At 42.8% G+C, this 18,237-nt stretch overlaps 1 protein-coding gene across 1 annotated transcript in view; it reads left to right on the top strand.

Moving 5' to 3' along the window:
* The window catches only part of LOC139265194 (sodium- and chloride-dependent neutral and basic amino acid transporter B(0+)-like), a 116,071-nt gene that overhangs the window by 58,610 nt on the left and 39,224 nt on the right, over positions 1 to 18,237 (top strand). The window lies entirely within an intron of this gene.

Here is an 18,237-nt window from a genome sequence, read left to right as displayed (position 1 = left end):
TATACTTGCATTGGAGACTGTTCAGAGAAAGTTCACTAGGTTGATTCCGGAGATGAGGGGGTTGATTTATGGGGATAGGTTGAGTAGGTTGGGCCAATACACATTGAAATTCAGAAGAATGACTGGTGATCTTATTGAAACATGTAAGATAACGAGGGGGTTCGACAAGGTGGATGCAGAGAGGATATTTCCACTCATAGGGGAAACTAAAACTAGGGGACATAGTCTTAGAATAAGGGGCTGCCCATTTAAAAGTGAGATGAGGAGAAATTTCTTCTCTCAGAGGGTTGTAAATCTATGGAATTCTCTGCTCCAGAGATCTGTGAAGGCTGGATCATTGAATATACTTAAGGTGGAGATACAGATTTTTGAGCGATAAGGGAGTAAAGAGTTATGGGGAACAGGCAGGGTCGTGGAGCTGAGTCCATGATCAGATCAGCCATGATCTTATTGAATGGCGGAGCAGGGTCGAGGGGCCAAATGTCCGACTCCTGCTCCTATTTTTTATGTTTCTTATGTTCTTATGTGATGAGATGAGATATGATAGGATAAAATAGGATGTGATGGAATTGGATACAACAGGATGGATGGCGGGAGATAGCATCGGTAAAGATCAGAATGGAAAGGATGCCATGGGCTCATAATGAGATGCAATTTACTTTCTTATACCTGCAACTTTACAGTCTCCTGTAAAAGGTTAACTAATTTAAAAATTCAGGTAATTATCTTGTCTCTCCATATGTATGCATCATTTAATGTTAGCACAGTAAGATCAAAATTATTGCAATGTATTTATTGACACAAAGAAACTGATTTTTATTTTAGTGGTTTTCTGTTGCCCTTTAGATGTGGGCATATCTAGGATTACATACATGGAATCGACAACACAAAAATAGGCCATTTAGTCCAACTGGTATCCCTTTAATTCTTGCTCATGAATGAATCCATCCATTCCAATTCCAGAGCAATTAAAATGAATGAACCAGGAAGATGGTTGTAGTTATTGTTGGTGAATCATCTCAGCCCCAGTACATCACTGCAGGGGTGCCTCGGGCGGTGACCCAGGCCCAACCATCTTCAGCTTCTTTATCAATGACCTTCCCTCCATCATAAGGTCAGAAGTGGGGATCTTCGCAGATCATTGCACATTCAAGTCCATGCGCAACTCCCCAGATAATGTAACTGTCCGGAAGAAGCAGGAACAGAGCGAGAGCGGTGTGCCATAGAGCATGGTGGTTCTGATTCAAATACAACAACTAAAAAAAAAATCAAAGAGTGATGTCACAGGAGAGCAGGTAGGTAATTGTTGGTAAGTATTATAACTTTTCTTTGTCTTCTAAGTAAGGGAAGGGGCTGGAATTAAGAGCTGTGTATCTGTAACTTGCAAGTACTTATTAAATGAATAACTTAAAACATAAAATAATTAAACAAATGCATGCATATAGGGCTTCAGTAACCTGTCTAATGCAGCAATGTGTGGCATTATGAGACAGTCCGCAAATGTCGCCAGCTGTGGCCTGAAAAGAACCCAACGGGGTAGAACAACAGTGCCACGCTGACTTTGACCTCAACAGACAGAGCTGCAGTGATGGTGCTGGCAGGCTGCAGATCTCCCCTTATGAGCTGGAATACCTCAGTGATAACCTCTTTGTGGAAGCACAGTCTCCGAAGGCAGGTGGTGGCGGGCAAGTCGAGGTAAGACTGCTTCTCCCTGTACTTGTGGGGGGTGTAACGTTTGGTCCTTCTCATCAGTCTGGCATGTCTTACATTGGGCACACAATGCTGTGGAGCGTATCTTCAGCGATCTTGAGTCTGCTGCATGTAATTGGTCATCAAGAGAGGGTGCAAAAGCTCTCTGTTTTCCACTGATTGGTCACAAACAATGAATGTCCCAACGAAGACACCTATTCAATTCCAATTGGTCACAGTATAGTCAAGATGTTTGTGCAGATGTTCATATCAACTCCAACGACCTCCAGCGTACATCTGAACTCCCCCGAGGTTTAAACACAGCAGCCTTTTAATGGATGCGACATGTGATGTAGAACATGGCGTCCATAACACTGTGATTAGTTCCAGTTAGTTCCACTTTTTCTGGGCAGATTTTTGGACAAGCGATATTGTGGGCGATATGTGTGCAAGGTGGTGAAAGTGACACTGGGCGATCTAATGGCCACTAGTTTCGGTAAATATGCTCTGTATGACAAAAAAAAGTGGGCGGGCGGTATTATTGAATCTCAGCATTAAATCAGTGCGGAAATTAATGCTGGGCAATATTATGGGCATTGATTTCGCCCATTCTGTTGATTCCGTCCCAAAAAAGTGTGCGGGCATTATTATTTTTTCCCGGCGTTAAGCACATGGGGAAAGTAACACTCGGCGATAAGTTTTTGAAAAATGCTCGTCAGTTTCCATTTTGTGGCTAAATGGCCGATATCTGGGCGTTATATGTCATTTCAGCGGTAAAATGGTTGTTAACCATGCAAAAAAAGTGGAAAATCTAGCCCAGAGAGTTTAATGGTAGCAGTGCAGTAGAAAATAAGGTCAAAGCAAGGAATAATAGTAAAAAAATGAAATTAAAGGATCTTAAAGAATGCACGAAGCATTTGTAACAAGATAGATGAACTAGTGACACAAATAAAGGTAAATGGATTTAATCTAACAGCCATTAGAGACATGTGGTTGCAAGGTGACCAAGGTTGGGAACTAAATGTTCTCAGGTACTTGACATTTCGAAACAAAGGCAGAATGGTAAAGGGGGAGGAGGGTAGACCTGATAATAAAGGATGACATAAGGACAGCAGAGAGAAAGGATCTTGGCTTGGAAGATCAGGAAGTACAATCAGTGTGGGTACAGATAAGGAATAATAAAGGGCAGAAAACACTGGTGGGAGTAGTATTTAGGCCTCCTAAAAGTAGCTATACATTTGGACAGAATATTAATCAAGAAATAGTAGGAGCTTGTAACAAAGGTGATTCAGTAATCGTAGGGGACTTTAATCTTCATACAGAGTGGACAAAATCAAATTGGCAAAGGTAATCTGAAGGATGAGTTCATGGGATGCATTCGGGACAGTTTCCTAGAACAATACATCATGGATGATAAGGTGGAGATAAGAAATAATAAGGGAAACAAGTCACTAGTGGGAGTGGTCTACAGACCCCCAAACAGTAGCCACACTGTAGGATGGAGTATAAATCAAGAAATAATGGAGGCTTGTAAGAAAGGTATGGCAATAATCATGGGCGATTTTAATCTTTATATTGATTGGACACATCAAATTGGCAATGGTGGTCTTGAGGATGAGTTTATAGAGTGTATGGGGGATGGTTTCTTGGAACAATACGTTGTGGAACCAACCAGGGAGCTGACTATTTTTGATTTGGTAATGTGTAAGAAGTCTGGATTAATTAATGATCTCATAGTGAAGGATCCTCTTGGGAAGAGTGATCATAGCATGGTAGAATTTCAAATTCAGTTTGAGGGTGAGAAAGCTAGGTCTCAGACTAGTGTCCTGAACTTAAATAAAGGTAATTACAAAGGTATGAAGGCAGAGTTGGTTAAAGTGGACTGGGAAAATATATTAAAGGGTGAGACTGTAGAAAAGCAGTGCCAAACATTTAAGGGGATATTTAATAACTCTCAGCAAAGATATATTCCAGTGAGAAAAAAAGACTCTCAGAGAAGGATGAACCATCCATGGCTAACTAAGGAAGTAAAGGGTGGTATCAAATTGAAAACAAAGGCATACAATGTTGTGAAGGACAGTGGAAGTCCAGAGGATTGGGAAATGTTCAGAAACCAGCAAAGGACGACTAAAAAAATGATAGAGAGAGAAAAGATAGCTTATGAGAGTACTCTAGCAAGAAATATAAAAACAGACAACAAGAGCTTCTAAAGGTATATAAAAAGGAAGCGAGTAGTTAAAGAAAATGTTGGTCCCTTAGAGGATGAGACTGGGGAATTAATAATAGGAAACAGGGAAATAGCGGAGACCTTTTACAAATATTTTGTATCGGTCTTCACGGTAGAAAACACTAAAAGCATCCCAATAATTGATAATTAAGGAGCTATTGGGGGAGAAGCTTAAAACAATCACTATCTCTAGATAAAAAGTACTAGGCAAACTAATGGAACTAAAGGTGGACAAGTCGCCTGGACCTGATGGCCTACATCCTAGGATCTTAAAAGAGGTGGCTGCAGAGATAATTGATGCATTGGTTGTAATGTAACAAACGGACTGGAAAACCACAAATGTAACGTCCCTATTTAAGAAAGGAGGGAAACAGAAAGCAGGAAACTATAGACCAGTTAGCCTAACATCTGTCATTGGGAAAATGCTGGAGTCCATTACGAAGGAAATAGCAGCAGAAAATCATAATGCAGTCAAACAGAGTCAGCATGGTTTTATGAAAGGGAAATCATGTTTGACAAATTTGCTGGAGTTCCTTGAGGATGTAATGAGCAGGGTGGATAAAAGGGAACCAGTAGATGTAGTATATTTGGATTTCTACTCCCATTTGATAAGGTGCCACATGAAAGGTTACCGCACAAGATAAGAGCTCATGGGTTGGGGGTAATATATTGGTGTGGATAGAGGATTGGCTAACTAACAGAAAGTCAGGATAAATGGGTAACTAGTGGGGTGCCACAGGGATCAGTGCTGGGGTATCAACTATTTACAAATTATATTAATAACTTGAATGAAGGAACTGAGTGTAATGTAGCCAAATTTGCTGATGATACAAAGATAGGTGGGAAAGCAAGTTGTGAGAAGGATGCAAATAATCGACAAAGGGATATAGATAGGGTAAGTGAGTGGGCAAAATTTGGCAGATCGAGTATAATGTGGGAAAATGTGAGGTTATTCACTTTGTTAGGAAAAATAAAAAAGCAAATTATTATTTAAATAGAGAGAGATTACAAAATGCTGCGTTACAGAGGGATCTAGGGGTCCTTGTACATGAAACACAAAAAGTTAGCATGCAGGTACAGCAAATAATTAGGAAAGCAAATGGAATGTTGGCCTTTATTGCAAGGGGGATGAAGTATAAAAGCACGGAAGTCCTTCTACAACTATACAGGGTATTGGTGAAACCACACCTAGAGTACTGCATACGGTTTTGGTCTCCTTATTTAAGGAAGGATATACTTTCAATAGAGGCAGTTCAGAGAAGATTCACAATATTGATTCCTGAGATGAAGGGGTTGTCATATGAAAAATGGTTGAGCAGGTTGGGCCTATACTCATTGGAGTTTAGAAGACTGAGAGGTGATCTTATTGAAACATATAGGATTCTGAGGGGGCTTGACAGGGTAGATGCAGAGAGGATGTTTCCCCTCGTGGGGCAATCTAGAACCAGGGGGCATAGTTTCAGAATAAGAGGTTGCCCATTTAAAATGGAAATGAGGAGAAATTTATTCTCTTCGAGGGTCGTGAATCTTTGGAATTCTCTATTCCAGAGAGCAGTGGAGGCTGGGTCATTGAATATATATATTAAAGTGGAGATAGTCAGATTTTTGAATGATAAGGGAGTCAAGGGTTATGGGGAGCGGGCGGGGAAGTGGAATTGAGGCTAGGATCAGATCAGCCATGATCTTATTGAATGGCATACTCCGACTCCTATTTCTTATATTCTTATGTATGTTCTTATGGAACCAACCCAGGGACAGGCTATTTTAGATCTTGTATTGTGTAATGAGACAGGGTTAATTCTCAATCTCATAGTAAAGGATCTTCTGGGTGTGATCATAATACTATAGAATTTCACATTACGTTTGAGAGTGACTTGCCTAAGTCCGAAACTAGAGTCTTAAACTTAAATGAAGCCAATTACATAGGTATGAAGGGTAAGTTGGCTAAGGTAGATTGGAAAAATAGATTAAAAGGTATGGCAGTAGATAAGCAGTTGGCTAGCATTTAAAGAAATATTTCATAATTCTCAGAAAAAATACATTCCATTGACAAACAAAAACTACACAGGAAAAGTATCCATCCGTGGCTAACTAAAGAAGTTAAGGATAGCATTTGATTGAAAGAAGAAGCTTATAATGTTACGAGGAATAGAGGAATAGTGGATTGGGAGTTTCAGAAACCAGCAAAGGGTGACCAAAAAATTGATCAAAAGAGAAAAAATAGTCTATGAGAGAAAATTAGCAAGAAATATCGAAACAGATTGTAAGAGCTTCCACAAGTATGTAAAAAGGAAGAGAGTAGCAAAAGTAAACATTGGTCCCTTAGAGGCTGAGGCAGGAGAACTTATTATGGGGAATAAGGAAATGGCAGAAACATTAAAACTATATTTTGTATCTGTCTTCACAGCAGAAGACACAAAAAACATACCGAAAATGAGGGTGAATAACATAACGTAATTCATTTAAGTAGAGAAAAATACTAGAGAAACAAATGAGAATAAAAGCTGACAAATCCCCTGGACCTGACAGCCTGCATCCTAGGGTTCTAAAAGAGGTGGCTGCAGAGATAGTGGATGCATTGGTTTTGATCTTTCAAAATTCCCTAGATTCTATAATGGTCCCAGCGGATTGAAAGGCAGCAAATGTAACACTGCTATTCAACAAAGGAGGGAGAGAGAAAACAGGGAACTACAGGCCAGTTAGCCTGACATCAGTCATTGGGAAAATGCTGGAATACATTGTTAAGGAAGTGGTATCAGGGCACTTAGAAAATCATAACATGATTAGGCAGAGTCAACATAGTTTTTGAAAGAGAAGTCGTGTTTAAAAAATCTATTAGAGTTTTTTGAGGATGTAACTGGCAAGGTAAACAAAGGGAACCAGTGGATGAAGTATATTTGGATTTCCAAAAAGCATTCAATAAAATGCCACAGAAAAGGTTATTACACAAGATAAGGGCTCAAGGAGTTGGAGATAATGCAATGGCATGGATAGAGGATTGGTTAACGAACAGAAAACAGAGAGTAGGGATAAACGGGTCTTTTTCAGGTTGGCAGGCTGTAACTAGTGGGGTGTCGCAAGGATCAGTGCTGGGTCTCAGTGGTTTACAATCTATATTAATGTCCTAGATGAAGGGACTGAGTGTAATGTATACAACCAAGTTTGCTGATGATACAAAGCTAAGTGGGACAGTAAGCTCTGAGGAGTTCACAAAGCATCTGCAAAGGGATATAGATACACTAAGTGAGTGAGTGGGCAATAAGGTGGCAGATAGAGCTTAATGTAGGGAAATGTGAGGTTATTCACTTTGGTAGTAAGAATAGAAAAACAGAATATTTTTTAAATGGTGAGAAACTTTTAAATGTTGCCGTTCAGAGAGATTTGGGTGTCCTTATGCAAGAAACACAGAAAGCTAGCATGCAGGTACAGCAAGCAATAAGGAAGGCAAATGGCATTTGTTCTTTAATGCAAGGGGATTGGAGTATAAGAGTAAGTAGGTCTAGGTACAATTGTAAAGGACCTTGGTGAGACCACACCTGGTGTACTGTGCACAGTTCTGGTCTCTTTAGCTAAGGAAGGATATACTTGCTTTGGAGGCAGTGCAACGGGGGTTCACTAATTGATTCCTGGGATGAGAGGGCTGTCTTATGATGAAAGATTGTGTAGAATGGGCCTATACTCTCTGGAGTTTAGAAGAATGAGAGGCGATTTTATTGAAACATACAAGATTCTGAAGTGGATTGACAGGATGGATGTTGAGAGGTTGTTTCCCCTGGCTGGCATGTCTAGAACTAGGGGGTACAGTCTCAGGATAAGGGGTAGGCTATTTAAGACAGAGATGAGGAGGAACTTCTTCACTCAGAGTTGTGATTCTTTGGATTTTTCTGCCCCAGAGAGCAGTGAATGCTGAGTCTCTGAATATATTCAAGGTTGAGCTAGATAGATTTTTGGAGTCATGGGGAATCAAGAGCTATAGAGATTGGGCGGGAAAGTGGAGTTGAGGTCGATGATCAGCCATGCTCTTATTGAAAGATGGCCTATGGCCTATGGCCTAATCCTGCTCCAATTTCTTATGTTCTTAAGCCCGCATGCAGAAAGACCTGGACAACATTCAGGTTTGGGCTGATAAGTGGCAAGTAACATTCATGCCACGCAAGTGCCAGGCAATAACTATCTCCAACAAGAGAGTCTAACCACCGCCCCTTGACATTCAATGGCATTACTATCACCGAATATGCCACGATTAACATCCTGGGGGTCACCATTGATCAGAAACTTAACTGGACCAGCCGCATAAATACTGTGGCTACAAGAGCAGATCAGAGGCTGGGTATTCTGCGGCGAGTGTCTCACATCCTGACTCCCCTAAGCCTTTCCACCATCTACAGGGCACAAGTTAGGAGTGTGATGAAATACTATCCTCTTGCCTGGATGAGTGCAGCTCCAACAACACTCAAGAAACGCGACACCATCCAAGACCACTTGATTGGCACCCCATCCACCATTTTCAACATTCACTCCCTCCACCACCGGCGCACCGTGGCTGCAATGTGTAACATCTACAAATTGCATTGCAGCAACTCGCGAAAGTTTCTTCAACAGCACATCCCAAATCCATGACCTCTACCACCTAGAAGGACGTGCAGCAGATGCCTGGGAGCACCTTCACCTTCATCGTCGCTGGGTCAAAATCCTGAAACCCCCTCCCTAACAGCACTGTGGGAGTACCTTCACCACATGGACTGCAGCGGTTCAAGAAGACAGCTCACCATCACCTTCTCAAGGGCAATTAAGGATGGGCAATAAATGCTGGTCTTGCCAGCGACATCCACATCACGTGAATTAATGTTTTTTTAAATCCTGTCCTTACATGTGTTAATTCTATCTGCCATGTGGCAGCAAGTTTCTCATTCTCATCACTCTTTTTGAACAAATTCCTCCTAAATTCTTTGTTTGATCTATGAATGGCTATCTTATATTTATGTCCACTTGTTCTGTACTTACTCAGAAGTGGAAACAGTTTCTCCACATCCACCCTATTGAACCCCTTAATAATTTAAAGACCTCTATCTGCAATCCTCTTGATTTTTTTTCTTTTGAGGAAAAAGTGCTCTACCCCGCTCCATCCTTTCTGATAGTTACATTCTTTTTAATTCTGGTAACATCCTCATAAAGCTTTTCTGCACTTTCTCCAGTGCTTTAATATATCTTTGTAATACAGAAACCAGAACTGCGCACAGTACTCCAAGTGTGGTACAAATACAGTTCTATATAAATTTAACATTACCTCCCTGCAATAATGAAATGGCAGACTTGTTAAATACAAACTTTGTATCTGTTTTCACAGTGGATCAAGAGGCCAAAATACTAGAGGTACAAGGGGTCCTAAAAATAAATTATGGCAAGGAATTTATTGGATTTAATATAAGTTCAAAAAAAGGAAATGGAGAAAATGCCTCTTAATCTCCAGACCATTCATGGGATATGGACGTCGCTGGCAAGTCCAGCATTTATTGCCCATCCCTAATTGCCCTTGAGAAGGTGGTGGTGAGCCGTCTTAAGAACATAAGAAATAGGAGTAGGCCATTTAGCCCCTCGAGCCTGCTCCACTATTCAATAAGATCATGGTCTTCTTGAACCGCTGCAGATTAGTACAACTGAATGGCTGCTCGGTCATTTCAGAGGGCAGTTAAGAGCCAACCACATTGCTGTGGGTCTAGAGTCACTTGTACGCCAGTATGGGTAAGGATAGCAGATTTTCTTCCCTAAAGAACATTAATGAACCCGATGGGTTTTTATGACAATCTGATTGTTTCACGGTCACCATTACTGACACTAGCTTTTTATTCCAAATTGATTTTATTAACTGAATTTAAATTCCCCAGCTGCTGTGGTGGGATTTGAACTCATGTCTCTGGATCATTATCCAGAGGCCAGGCTTCTGGATTACTAGTCCACTGACGTTACCACTATGCTACCGTTCCCTTACTTTACTCTTTCCTATGCTCGCTATGTCTCTGAATCAATAGTCCAGTAACATAACCACGACACTACCATACCCTATACTACAATGCTACTGTACCTGAGTGTATTCTTCCACCAAGGGTATTAAAAGCAACAGGTGGGAAATTCCAGATGCATTAATCATAATTTTCCAAAGCTCTCTAGATTCATGAATTTTGCCTTTGAATTTGAAAATTACAAATAGCATTTACGAGAGGGAGGGAAAAAGCAATAAACTACACAGACCTCTCTGTTTAAAGGACGCTTATGGGGAAGTTACTGGAACCTATCATCGGGGACTATGCCGTGACTTTACGAATGTCAGTGGGTCCGTGGCGGGGCAACATCAGTGGCAGATCCTGGTTCCGCTACTGTCTCCATCCCAGTCTCTAAAATGAATTTCCTGAGATTGGGCTTAGTGCATTTCCCGGCCAATTAGAGGAAGCGGGTCTGGTGATGTCATTTGATGACATGCATCAGCCTGTTTTCTTAAAGGGACCATGGCCAAATTTATTTTGACAGTTGTGCTGTCAGTGTTCTACAGCACTGAGGTGTTGCAAACACTGACAAGCATTGCACAAAGCGGCAGGGCTGCACCGAGGCTCGCCCATGACTCCCTCCATATACTATACTGGTTGCACATTGCAGAGGAGGGCACAAGCAGGGATGTGGTCAGGAGGACCTTGGTGCAGTGCCACAAACATTTCAATGATCTCAGTATATCACAAAACGTTAGTACAAAGCCACACTCAGCCTCATCCTGCTGTGCCTCTCATCACATCCCCATCATTTTGCCTTCCCTACCCTACTCCTACACACATTTACTCACACCAACTTACCTAGCACCTCAACCCATCCCTCTCGATCTATATTATCACGTCCCCATCTCAATAGCCAACCCTCACACTCACCATCAGCCTAGTGCAATCATACCAAGTAACAACACACAAGAGTAGGCACTTGGGTGTTTTAAGCAATATTCAATATGTTAAGTTTCTGTTAATGTGCTGTAAAAAATTGAAAGCTTTATTATCAACACTGCATTCTTGGACAGATTTGTGTGCACCTTTGGACGTGGCTTAATGAGCTGCAGTGACTGTTGAGACATAACGGTACTCCCCAAAATGGAGGTGTGTGTGAAAGGAATGGCTTGGGCATTGTAGAGATACTATATGGTATTGGTGTGGGGTGGTGCCAACCTGGCGCATCATGTGCCTGCCAGGGTGTACAGCATCAAGTGAAGTAAATCTGGCCATGGTGATGCCATCCTTTGCCTCCCGGGCAGCAATGTGGTCAGGTGCTGATGCCCTGTGTCCTGTGCAGCATCAGGTGATTGCGGAGGTTAGTGTTGTTGTTGGTGATGCTACTGGTGTGCCTGGTGCTGCTGGTGTTGGGACTGATCGTGGTGGGATTCTGCGGACCAAGGTGAGACAGTATAAAGGGCACCAATGCTGATGGAATAGATGGCAGGTGAAGTAGAGATGACAGAAGCAATCTGTCAATGGTGAGAGAGGTAATAAGGTCAGACTGGATGGAGACTTGTGTAAAGACTTGCAGCATAGTGAATCTGTTGTGGAAATATATTGCGGAAGCGTTTGTGGCTGAGGGGAGATATCTCTGTAAGGTGGGAGCTTTTACTATACATTTAAGAACATAAGAACATAAGAATTAGGAACAGGAGTAGGCCATCTAGCCCCTCGAGCCTGCTCCGCCATTCAAAACGATCATGGCTGATCTGGCCGTGGACTCAGCTCCACTTACCCGCCCGCTCCCCGTAACCCTTAATTCCCTTATTGGTTAAAAATCTATCTATCTGTGATTTGAATACATTCAATGAGCTAGCCTCAACTGCTTCCTTGGGCAGAGAATTCCACAGATTCCCATCCCTCTGGGAGAAGAAATTCTTTCTCAACTCGGTTTTAAATTGGCTCCCCCGTATTTTGAGGCTGTGCCCCCTAGTTCTAGTCTCCCTGACCAGTGGAAACAACCTCTCTGCCTCCATCTTGTCTATCCCTTTCATTATTTTAAATTTTTCTATAAGATCACCCCTCATCCTTCTGAACTCCAACGAGTAAAGACCCAGTCTATTCAATCTATCATCATAAGGTAGCCCCCTCATCTCCAGAATCAGCCTAGTGAATCGTCTCTGTACCCCCTCCAAGGCTAGTATATCCTTCCTTAAGTAAGGTGACCAAAACTGCACGCAGTACTCCAGGTGCGGCCTCACCAATACCCTGTACAGTTGCAGCAGGACCTCCCTGCTTTTGTACTCCATCCCTCTCGCAATGAAGGCCAACATTCCATTCGCCTTCCTGATTACCTGCTGTACCTGCAAACTAACTTTTTGGGATTCATGCACAAGGACCCCCAGGTCCCTCTGCACTGCATATTCCCTTTTACTGTTTTTTTCCAAAGTGGATGACCTCACATTTTCCAACATTGTATTCCATCTGCCAAACCTTAGCCCATTCGCTTAACCTATCTAAATCTCTTTGCAGCCTCTCTGTGTCCTCTACTCAACCCGCTTTCCCACTAATCTTTGTGTCATCTGCACTACACTCTGTCCCCTCTTCCAGGTCATCTGTATTGTAAACAGTTGTGGTCCCAGCACCGATCCCTGTGGCACACCACTAACCACCGATTTCCAACCCGAAAAGGACCCATTTATCCCGACTCTCTGCTTTCTGTTAGCCAGCCAATTCTCTATCTATGCTAATACATTTCCTCTGACTCCGCGTACCTTTATCTTCTGCAGTAACCTTTTGTGTGGCACCTTATCGAATGCCTTTTGGAAATCTAAATACACCACATCCATCGGCACACCTCTATCCACCATGCTCGTTATATCCTCAAAGAATTCCAGTAAATTAGTTAAACATGATTTCCCCTTCATGAATCCGTGTTGCGTCTGCTTGATTGCACTGTTCCTATCTAGATGTCCCGCTATTTCTTCCTTAATGATAGCTTCAAGCATTTTCCCCACTACAGATGTTAAACTAACCGGCCTATAGCTACCTGCCTTTTGTCTACCCCCTTTTTTAAACTGAGGCATTACATTAGCTGCTTTCCAATCCGCTGGTTATCTGTCAACTCAACAGCTTTGAATCTGTCAACTGAACAGCTGAATCAATGGCCACTGAACTCCCGCTCAGCTTGACAGACATGGTCCACGACCTGTGTGGACCCCGTGGGCGAGATGTACAATGCAGAAGTTGAGCTCAAATTCACTGTTAAGTGTCTCTAAACAAGTCACTAATTACCTGAATTGGTTTCCCCACTTGTGAACCCGCCGCTGCGTGTCGGTTCTGCTGAGCGCTGATAGACTTGGCATCGGGGAAAAGCGCACAGCGGTGGTTTGACGGTGTGGTCCCCACCCGTTGGGGATAAAAACACTTTCTCATCCGACCTGCCACCGATCGCACTCGCTGACCCCCTGCAAAATCCAACCCATTGTGATTGAGCATTTGAACAAGTATGAGTTGATCAAAAAGAGTCAGCATGAATTTGTGAAGAGTGGGTCATGTCTGACTAATCTAATTGAATACTTTGAGGAGGATACTAACATGGTGGAGAGGGGATTGTCTATGGATGTTGTTTATATGGACTTCCAGAGGATTTGATAAGGTTCTGCACAAGAGCCTATTAGCAAAAGTTAGAGCGCACAAAATTGGAGGTAACATTGTGATATGGGTTAGTAATTGGTTGATATGTAGGAGATAAATATTAGGGATAAAGGAAGGCTTTCTGATTAGCGGAATGTGACAAGCGGGGTTCTCTGGGAATTTGTTCAGGGGTCTCAGTGATTCCAAATATGTATTAATGATTTGGATAAAGGAATAGCGAGCTGTATATCCTAGTTTCCAGATGACACTAAGTTAGGAGGCACAGTAAGTTGTTTAGATGAGTGAAGGAAGTTGCAAAGGGACATAGACAGACCAAGCTAATGGTGTCCATGTACACAATTCATTAAAAGCTAATATATAGGTGCAAAAAGCAATCAAAATGGCTTAAAGAATGGAACAGTAGCAGAAGGAACCCGGGGTAGGTGATCAAGCCCCTCCGGCCTGCTCCTTGACTCAATTAAATCATTGCTGATCTGATCCTCAACTCCAGTTTCCTATCCTACTCTATATCCATTGACATCCTTACCTAGCAAAAATCCATCCGTCTCAGTCTTGAAAACGCCAACTGTCCCAGCATCCACAACCTTCTAGGGGAGAGAGTTCCAAACCTTCAAAACCCTTTGTGTGAAAAAGTGCCTCCAAATATCCCCATCTTCAATGATGGCAGAGCCCAGCACGAGTGCAAAAGACAAGACTGAAGCAGTTGCAACCATCTTCAGCCAGAAGTGCTGAATGGATGATCCATATCAGTCTCCTGCTGAGGTCCCCACCGTCACAGAAGACAGTCTTCAGCCAATTCGATTCATACCATGTGATATCGAGAAATAGATGAACACACTGGATACAGCAAAGGCTATGGGCCCCAACAACATCCCGGCTGTCGTGCTGAAGACTTGTGCTCCAGAACTAGCTGCGCCTCTAGCCAAGCTGTTCCAGTACAGCTACAACACTGGCATCTATCCGACAATGTGGAAAACTGCCCAATTATCTCCTATCCACAAAAAGCAGGACAAATCCAAACCGGCCAATTACCACCCCATCAGTCTACTCTCAATCATCAGCAAAGTGATGGAAGGTGTCATCGACAGTGCTATCAAGGGACACTTACTCACCAATAACCTGCTGACCGATGCTCAGTTCTGGTTCCGCCAATACCACTCGGCTCCAGACCTCATTACAGCCTTGGTCTAAAAAAAGAGCTGAGTTCCAGAGGTGAGCTGAGAGTGACTGTCCTTGATATCAAGGCAGCATTTGAATGAGTGTGGCATCAAGGAGCCTTAGTAAAATTAAAGTCAATGGGATCAGGGGGGAAACTCTTCACTGGCTGAAGTCATACCTAGCATAAAGGAAGATGGTTGTGGTTGTTGGAGGTCAATCATCAAAGCCCCAGGACATCGCTGCAGGAGTTCCACAGGGCAGTGTCCTAGGTCCAACTATCCTCAGCTGCTTCATCCATGACCTTCACTCCATCATAAGGTCAGAAGTCGGGATGTTCGCTGATGAGTGCACAGTCTTCAGTGCCATTCGCAACTCCTCAGATAATGAAGTAGTTCATGCCCACATGCAGCAAGGCCTGGGTGACATTTGGGCTAGGGCTGATATGTGGTGCAAATATTATTTGCCACTTAAGTGTCAGGCAATGACTATCTCCAACAAGAGAGCATCTAACCTCCATCCTTTGACATTCAACGGCATAACCATAGCCGAATCCCCCACCATCAGCATCCTGGGGGTCACCATTGACCAGAAACTTTACTGGACCAACCACATAAATACTGTGGCAAAAAGAGCAGGTCAGAGGCTGGGTATTCTGTGGCAAGTGTCTCACCTCCTGACTCCCCAAAGCCTTTCCACCACCTACAAGGCACAAGTCAGGAGTGTGATGGCAATTCACCACTTGTCTGGATGAGTACAGCTCCAACAACACTCAAGAAGTTTGACACCATCCAGGACAAAGCAGCCCACTTGATTGGCAACCCATCCACCACCCTAAACATTCACTCCCTCCATGCACCATGGCTGCAGTGTTTACCATCTACAAGATGCATTGCAGTAACTCGACAAGGCGTCTTCGGCAACACCTCACAAACCCAAGATCTCTACCACCTAGAAGGACAAGGGCAGCAGGTGCATTGGAACACCATCACCTGCAAGCTCCCCTCCGAGTCACACACCATCTTGACTTGGAAGTATATCACCGTTCCTTCATCATTGCTGAGTCAAAATCTTGAAACTCCCTCCGTAACAGCACTGTGGGAGTACCTTCACACACAGACTGCAGTGGTTCAAGAAGGTTACTCACCATCACCTTCTCCATGTCAATTAGGGATGGGCAATAAATTCTGGCCTTGCCAGTGACACCCACATCCCATGACAGAATTAAAAAAAACATTTAATGTACTGTCCTTTAACCGGCTTGTACTTCAACAACCCCTTGGGAAGATTGCAATCGCACTTGATGGGATGTTTACAGTATGACAAACTATAAACATCCCAAAGCCCTACTTAAATCTTGAACACTGGCTGTTGCCATGTGAAATCTGTATCTCTCTCTCTTTCTCTAATGATGTCAACCACATTTTTTCCCTATATTGCATGAACTAAATATGAACACCTTTCAGAAGCTGAATTAACAGAGTTCCACATGCCAACATGTCCTGCTGTTTTTAAAATATTTTCCCCTGATGGGTTACATTAACTCTTAACAAAATGTTTTATATCCTTCTTTGTATTTAATAATCCTGGCTTTCTCTTAGTGCCCTTGCTGTCGCCTTACCTTTCCTTTTTTTTCTATGTCTCTTATCGACTTCCTTATACAACATAACGCAACGACCAGAATCCCGAAAGCTATTATCTACGTTATCACCAATTCCAGCTGGAACAGTCTAGCCCAAGGATGTAGTTCCACACTAGAGACCACTTCCCACCATTCATGATTTCCAAGTCTTGTGACTGCCTGTTCTGTCTCTCTACTTGTCTGTATTATTTGCACTTTATGTCCTAGTTCACTCAATTATGGCCTTTAAAGCCAGAGACAGGTGAGCCATATAGTGTCCCATATGCAGAATGGTTCGAATGGCTTCATCTCCAGAGGCAGTCTCATCTGTAGAAAAGTGGTGTTATGATGATGTACCTGTACCAACGTTTTAGCACTGATACAAGTGTTTCCCTTTGGAGTCAGGTAAAATGGCGTTCTAGTATGGGGCATCGGGTTGAACCCACCGTCATATGAGTGGCCGTGGTAGTCACACAATACTTTTCCTTTATATACGGTATTAGTTTGGTCCTCGCCCCTACTTACTTATTCCAGTCTAACATTCTGGTGATTCTTTGTTGAGTGTGAATCCACAAGCTCGAAAAGTATGTTGATGGACTCCGTCACATCTACAAACGCATGTTGTCTCCTTCAGAGTACAACACTGAATATCTGGTGCTATCCAAGTTCCTCCCTTCTTAATCAGATATCATGGAATCATAGAATGGTTATAGCATGGAAGAAGTCCATTCAGCCCATCGAGCCCGTGCCAATTCTCAGCTAGTCCCATACCCCTGCCCCTTCCCTGTAGCCCTGCAATTTATTTTCCTTCAGGCACTTATTCAACTGCCTTTTGAAAGATAAAATTGAGTTTGCCTCCATCACCCTTTCAGGCCATCAATTCCAAACCCCAACCAATTGCTGTGTAAACAAGTTTTTTCTTACATCGCCTTTGATTCATTTGCCAATTATCTTAAATCTGTGTCCTCTGGTTCTCGATCCTTCTGCCAACGGGAACAGTTTCTCTCTATCTACTCTGTCCAGACACGTTATGATTTTGATCACCTCTATCAAATCTCCTCTCAATCTTCTCTACTCCAAGGAGAACAACCCCAGCTTCTCCAGTCTATCAATGTAACTGAATCATTCTCGTAAATCTTTTCTGCACCTTCTCTAAGGCCTACACACCATTTCTAAAATGTGCTGTCCAGAATTGTGCACAGTACTCCAGTTGGGGCCAAACCATTGTTTTATACAGGTTTATCATCATTTCCACACTTATGTACTCTATACCTCTATTTATGAGCCCAGGAGCCTGTAAACCTTTTTAACTGCTTTCTCAAACTTTCCTGCCACCTTCAAATTTTTGTGCAAAGTTACCCCCAGGTCTCTCTATTCGTGCAACCCTTTTAGGATTGTATTATTTAGTTTATATGTTCCATCCTCATTCTTTCTAGCAAAATATATCACTTCACACATTTCTGCGTAAAATTTCATCTGCCATGTGTCCGCCCATTTCACCAGCCTGTCTATGTCTTCCTGAAGTCTATCACTCCCCTCCTCACTGTTCACTATACTTCCAAGTTCTGTGTCTGTCTGCAAATTTTTAAATTGTGCCCTGTACACACACTTCCAAGTCATTTATATATATCAAGAAAGGCAGTGGTCCTAGAACCGACCGTGAGCTGGATTTTCGGCTTTGATGTTTTTGGGGTGATACTGGCAGCGGGGCGGGAAAGTTAGCATCCAGGAATAGTTTGCACCTCAGTAGGTAAGTTTGGACAGCTGGGCCCTGCGTCAGAGGGCACAGCACTAAGGGAGGCGTTGTACACAACTCTTGGTGCTAGGATGAGAATCCTCCGAGCTAAAGAGCTGGCCTATATAAGAACGTAAGAAATAGGAGCAGGAGTAGGCCATTTGGCCCCTCAATCCTGCTCCGC

This window comes from Pristiophorus japonicus, chromosome 6, assembly GCF_044704955.1.
Source record: "Pristiophorus japonicus isolate sPriJap1 chromosome 6, sPriJap1.hap1, whole genome shotgun sequence".
Lineage (NCBI taxonomy): Eukaryota > Metazoa > Chordata > Chondrichthyes > Pristiophoridae > Pristiophorus > Pristiophorus japonicus.
The sequence above is the reverse complement of the archived record's forward strand: the minus strand, read 5'-3'. Positions and strand labels throughout refer to the sequence as shown.